Consider the following 7,068-nt stretch of genomic DNA (forward strand, 5'->3'; position numbering starts at 1 on the left):
GAGTACAGTCAGGCTTACTCCCAAGAATAGTGATTTGAATTGTAGTCTTACAGTGTGATCTTAAGCAGAGTTATAGCCATGGACTTCAATTGACTTAGAAAGATACAACTGCTTCAGGTTGCACAGTTAGTGCCAAAATTGAATCTTGTCTAACTAATTATTTCAGGAAAATTATCAGCATAGCAGGTGTTAGAAATATGGTCTGGAAAATGCGTTTTCTAAACATACCCCTCCTACTTTCAAAATATTTCCCAGGTATGCTGTGAGAATTTCTGCCTATAACTGTTCATTAGCAGAAGAGGAGTGGGAGGAAGTAAATAATGAAATCCATTTGTTCCTTCAGTTAAAAATATACATTGTACCAATAACATAGAAAAGAAGCAGCAGGACTTGTCAAGCAAATGTTTACGAAGCCCAGTTGCTAGAACTGTTTATACCTTGTTCTTGAATAATACATCAGGTATATAGTAATTCATTGTCCAAAGCCTGTCATTCAAAAGAGAATGGGATGGAACTTAAACAGTCAAAAGTTTGGGTTTTTTTGTTTTTGTTTTTTGCATTATTTCATCTCTGCATGACTGAAAATACCATGCTGAGGATCAGGCAACCTATGGATACAGAAGTCATGCAAGATACGAAATGTGGTAAAGAGAGGAACTGGATAGACTAAGCTGGCTGTATTCAACTAATTATTATTGCTGTACTGATTATATAAATACGAGGGTGGACAAAAATTAACACAAAAAGGATCATGTGCAGACTTCATTTTCTCATCAATGAATTATGATGATCAAACCAACTTTATCTAGAAATATGGTGCTGATCTTCCAGACACGTTTATTTCAAACTTCCTTCACATCTGCTGTAACTTTATCAAAAACAGCTAACCTCCAGCCTGAGCCTTTTGTTTGTATGCAGCATTTTGGGTGTAGTACTGAAGGAAATTAACTGTTAAGTATCCAAATCAAAAAAAGTTATATCAGTATACTGAATATTCTCAACTCCAGGAAACTGCACAGGACATACAAGAAAGCCAGCTTTGTTATTGAGTCCTTCTTGGAGACACATGTGAGTATATTTATGCAAGGTTTAGATATTTCCTTCAAAACGGCCAACTTATTCAGAGAAGATGACATGTACTCTTCATGCATCAGCAATATCATCTGACTAGGGGACACTGATTCTGTCCTCATTGCTCTTTAGCAATCTCCATTTTGGGGTGGAGTCATGCCAATTTATTTTTGATTTATTAGATTTATAAGACTGCCCTTCTGTCATGACCCGCAGACAGCAGTTAACCCTCAGAATCAACATAGCAGAGTCCCAGACAAAAGGACCATAGCAGAAGTTAGTCCTTACAGAAGGCACTTTACAGAACTACACATCAACAGCAGGAATGCACAGAACTAGGAAACTGGCAAAGACGAGGTATAAAGGGAGAAGTGGGGTTCATATGTGCCCAGGCTCCTGCCCCCAACAATGCCCAGGAAAGTGGTTCCTAGGAGTGAAACCCTTTGATCAACAAAGGTGCGAAACATGGAGATGAGCATGCCCAAATCACCCCAGCTGCCTCTAGCAGCTAGCCTAGATGTTTACACCTCAGAGTAAGGCCATTCAGATAGCAATTTACATTTCACAGGAATTAGCTGGAACAGCACCTGAATGAAAAAACACAGAGAAACCTAGAAGGGAGAGTCAGAGTGGAGGAACCCAGCTCCAGTCCCTGAGGAACACTGGCATGGCACATAACACCTTCTCGGCACAGCTGTCTCTGCATGGTGTACAACTGTTTAAAAACAAGTAATACAATAAAACAAGAGTCTTATTTATTTGTAAAGCAAGCTTATAAAGCAACATCTGTTAAAGCCAGCTTGTTCCTCATGATCCCCATAGGGGCAAGGGTAGTCCACTGATTTCTCTGCTTACCTTTGCTCTCAATCAGGGTTTTCAACAGAGGTTTGCCAGCCCTGCCTCTGTATGGTGGCCCTGAACATCTTTTGTGGGCTCCCATCCAAGTGCCATCCAGGGCTAACCCTACGTATCTTCTGAGACTGGAAAAGACTGTCCTGGACTGGACCATCCAGGTCAGGTCAAGCACTGGATTAGAACTGAAGAAATCTGGGTTCAACTCGATATTTCACAATAACAAATCTCACTATAGCTACTGTAGAGTTGCGTAAGCTACAACAGGCAAACCCTGACTTCTTTTGAGGAAAGGCAAGGTAAAAAATGAGGTTAATTTCTCTTAATTCCTTGTACTTTTATTAACATACAGAATAACTCATTCTTTACAAATGGGTTGTGCTGACAGCCTTAGCTGCAACTGTGGAAGGTTTCTACAGCTGCATTGCTCATAATGTCAAATTTTAAATCTACACTTCCCTATTGTGATTGATTAGTGAACTATCCTGAACTGTGTACATTCAATTAATATTTTGAAAAAGCAATCTGTTCAAAGAAACAGTGATAATTTGGGTTTAATCATTGTGTTTGAAACTTAATTTTTAAGTACTTCGCTATAGCTACTACAGTACTTAAAGTCAATGATCAAACCCTATCTCCTAAAACTTTTAAAGATCAGGTTATAGTTCCTCCACTCTAGTGGCTAGTATTTCAAGGAATGTAATCTCCTACTGAGAAAAAAGAATGAATTAAGACTTCCAAAGTGTACAGCTCAGAAACTAAATGGAAATAAGGTGAACTTTCAAGTCTTCTTTCAATATGATCCTTTTAAGCTGTACTAGCTTTTGTGTTTTGCGTGTGTTGCTTTAAACATAATAATAAAGTCTCATCCATTTGGAGGGGCCTTTGGCCACATTCCTCTCAGAGAGGGGACATAATTTTCCTTCTTAATTGAATTGGAAACATTGATGTATCACCTCCCCTTCATTCTAATCTCAAGTTGCCTCTCTTTCTGGCAGAACACCTGTGCTTTTAAGTGCTGCATTGTCATTATACACAAGCCTGGCTATTATACAAGAGGAATAGCTATGAGTAGTATTGCCTCCTCTTATAGAACAAGGGTGTGTTTTGAGAAATGAAACATTACAGCATGACTTGCAAGAGATTCTGCATGTGAGATTCCAGCAATAGGTATAAAGCAAGTCATCCAGAAGATTGCATTGCCAGATTAAGCAGGGACAAATTGATAGAACCTTATGTCACCTTTAAATATTTATTGATATTTTGCCAACCCTTTCATATCTCCACATTTTGATGTACGTTTTGTATATGATTTTATATTGTATTTGCCTGTTGTACTGATGTAAGTGCAGTGTATGTGGCATTTATATATGCAGTATGTGTGTCAGTTGGCATTATGCGGCCACTATGCATGCAATATGCATCATTATACATATCATAGAATCATAGAGTTGAAAGGGACCTCCAAGATTATCTAATCCAACCAATGCAGGGAATTCACAACTACCTGCCCACCACAATTACTCTAATTCCATACTCAGATGATGCCCCCCCCCCAAAAAAAAAACAGACTCCCAAGCCGGTCTGTCCTGGAAGAAATTCACCTTCTGACCCCAAAGTGTTGATGGGCATGCAAGGAAGGGTCACAAGAGTCAAGCACGGACACAATCCCTTCTGCCCACCCACTTTAAATCTCTCTAAATTCACAGAATCACCTAATGTATAAGGTTCATTTGTTGACATACAAATCATGTTGAGAATGTGTACATTTTATGAAAGAAATTCAATAAAAGTAGTCCCTTGCCTTAAGGAAACACACCTGGCCTCAATGAAGGCCAGGGCCTTTTCAGTCCTGGCTCCGACCTGGTGGAATGAGCTCCCAGGAGAGCTGAGGGTCCTGAGGGAACTATCACAGTACTGCTGGGCCTGTAAGATGGAGTTCTTCCACCAGGTTTTCAATTGAGGCCAGGGTTAATAACAACAGGGCTGCTCCTCAGGCTATGCATTAAAATCGTGTGCATCCCACTCCAGGGTAGACTGCTGTGAGGTTAAGGGGAAATTTATGCCACCAAACTTATTTTATTTGGGTTTTTTTTAGGGAGATTGATGGTTATCGGGTTTTTATGTAGTTTTATATATTTGTAACTCACCATAAATCTCCAGAGAGTGGTAAGCTAGAAATGCAGCAATTAAAAAAAAAGAAATTAGAAATATGAACAAGAATAAAAGGTTCACTGTGACATAGGGATTTGGGAGTTGAAAAAAAAAAAACCAAGGAAGAGAGACTCAAAATCCTCCCTAAAACAAAGATGAGCTTTCATTTTATACACCCATAGAAGTGTCACTATGTATGTCAACAATCTGCTTAGATATGCTATTCATATTTAATATTTTAACTTCTTGAAGAAAATACATGTTCAAATGTGACCACACTAGTTCTCCTTTTGGAATTTAAGCAGAAAACGTTAGGATAGCTTGGAACAGTTATTTCAGGCTCTTTTTTTCTGCATACTTTATTTATCACAGGAGATTTTAAGAACCATTCCAAAATAGGAGGCAGGTCTGGTCACAGATTAAAAGGGGGGAAAAACAGCCTCCAAAAATGGCCAGCAATTATTTCTGACTGTAGTTTTCCTTGGCCAGTAGTCCGTGGTTCGGGTTTACCTCTCCGTGCAGGAGAATATCTTATAATAGACACATCATACGAAGAGAAGTGACAAAATGATGAAGCCGGACATGTTCAGCACTGTTCTGTGTTTTATCTTTTACACATTACCCCTTGCACACAAAAAAGAAAACAGCCTTCCCTTAAAGGGTGCTATTACCCTAATAGCTTCCATTTACATTCTGAGTTTTCATTGTACTAGTTATCCAGTTCCATTTAAATGGTGAAAGATGAGGGTTGTGTGGCTATTTTAATGTGATGTCTTTTCATGCTGTAATTGAGAGGAGTCTCCAATGAATAAGACAAATGCTTTCAGCGGAATCTTAAGCCTCAACAGACATCAACTAAAATGTTAAGAGTGTCTCAGAGTCCCTCTGGTGCGATATTTTTTAACCATGAAAGAAATGTCATTATAGTAAATTCCCAGCCTTTGTCTGAAAATCTTGTACTAGATCCCTGGAGAGCCAGTTCAGTTAATTAATTCAAACATTTCCTTTCTAATCTTTGAAACATTTTCATATTTAAAACAATAAATGAGACACTTAAGGGGGTTCACTCATTGCTGGGAATTAATATGCTAAGGAATTAGAAGAATTATAGCCGGCCTTCAGTGGAATGAATCATTTTTCAATATTGCCAACCTGAGCAAGGTTAAAATTATGACCTCTCAAATATTCAGAGCAAGCAGATACAATAAAATCATATTGCCTACATGGTTTCAGATTAACATATTCTCTCTCTCTTGTTTTTTGCCTCTCCCTTTTTCTGATAAGCAATTTGATACTTAGCCTTGTGACTTATGTTACTACAGAGGTTCAAGTTATTTAATGATAACATAAAAATTAGCAATTAAGTCTCAAAGTGGATTGATTGCATTTCCCTGGAATCAGAGCATGGGGTTAATGCAATTGGAAACTGATGGGTCTGGTAACTTTGACACTAATTGGTGATTGGGTTACATGTTAAGATAAGGAGTCAGCATGAGAGAATTCCCAGGACACTTGTCTTGAGGCTAGGCTGTGTATTTGCCAGTCATCTCATCTCCATTCAGTCTGCATTCACAGCCATGTGCTTTCTCATCTTGCAAGGATGATGCGTCAAAAGATTTAATGCATGATGCAAAATATCAAAATGTAGGGGACACCAAATAAGATTATGGTTTATTTTTATTTAGTACCTTTAATAGACATAATGAACAATGCAGAACATAAGGGAACTGCCCTGAATGCCTTACACTAAAATGGCATACAATTACAGTGCCAGCAGTGTGGGAAGCAACAAAGGAAAGAGAGAAAGGAAAGTCAGAGGGCTGAAATGAGGCTTTATGATTGATGAAGAGGGGATAATTTCTTGGCCTGGCTAGCCAATTCATTTCCCAGCTTTTAAATATTTCTCCATTGCATTTTTGTATGTGCTCTCTGGCTTTGTGTGATTTGCCGCATGGATTCCCAACAGTTCTTATTATTTGGCCTGTGCTTTCATTTGTGCTAGTTTCTGCTTTTATTTGCTTTTTGTATGGTAGAGAAGGTACTGGTTTTGTGTTGATTTCACAGTTTTATTGAGATTTATTTAGGGGATTTCACCCAAAATTGTCAGGTGGATATCAACAATGAGTGTAATAAAATCAACTATCAAAATCATTAAAGCACAACATGAAAACAGATAATTAAAATTTATAAGCGAAATCCCTTTCTTCTTCTTTTTATAAAGCAGACAGCACTAAAAGTTAAGAAAGAATGCAGTTTTTATCTGCCACCTGCTGGACTCGGTGCTTTTGAGTAGGGTTAGAGTATTGGACTAGGATTTGGGAGAATGCAACCCATACTGGAAGATCACAGGATAAATCTGGGTCCCTCACTTTCTCTGACACTCATATATCTCTCAGGGTTACTGTGAGAATACAATGGAGGAGGAGAGAATAAGGTTGGAAGCCACTTTCAGGTCTCCATTGGGAAGAATATATCTAAACATTAAGCCAAGTTTACCTTGCCATTTTCTTTCTGTTATAAAAGAAGCTTCAATTACAAAATTTCTGTCTGCCAGATTGTGGTTATAGGTACAAGAACATGGCAATACACATGCTGTCCAAAACTAAACAATCCTACTTCTAACCCTGCTTAATCTAAAGACAAAAACTGCAAAGGCTCTGCTTAAGAGCCCTGAATACTTCACTGCAGTCCCTTAGAGCTGCCGGAGCTGCTGATAAACATGGTTGCCACTATTACTTGCACACCACTGATTGCTGCAGCCGGGCAACTCCAATACCAGAAAAGATAGCTCAGCTGCATCAGATAGGGCCCTGCAGCCTAGCCGGACCTCTTGGTCCCAGCTCACTTCTGGCTGAGCTGCCCGGCGAGGCATGGCTGTGGGTGATGGAGGCCATCCCTGGTTGCCCATATAAGGAAGGGCTCCCAGTTGTGCAGCCTTTTTTCCTCATCCACAGCCTTTGAGTTGCTTCACAGCTGCCCATCCTAATTGCG

Source organism: Paroedura picta, chromosome 5 (assembly GCF_049243985.1).
Source record: "Paroedura picta isolate Pp20150507F chromosome 5, Ppicta_v3.0, whole genome shotgun sequence".
Lineage (NCBI taxonomy): Eukaryota > Metazoa > Chordata > Lepidosauria > Squamata > Gekkonidae > Paroedura > Paroedura picta.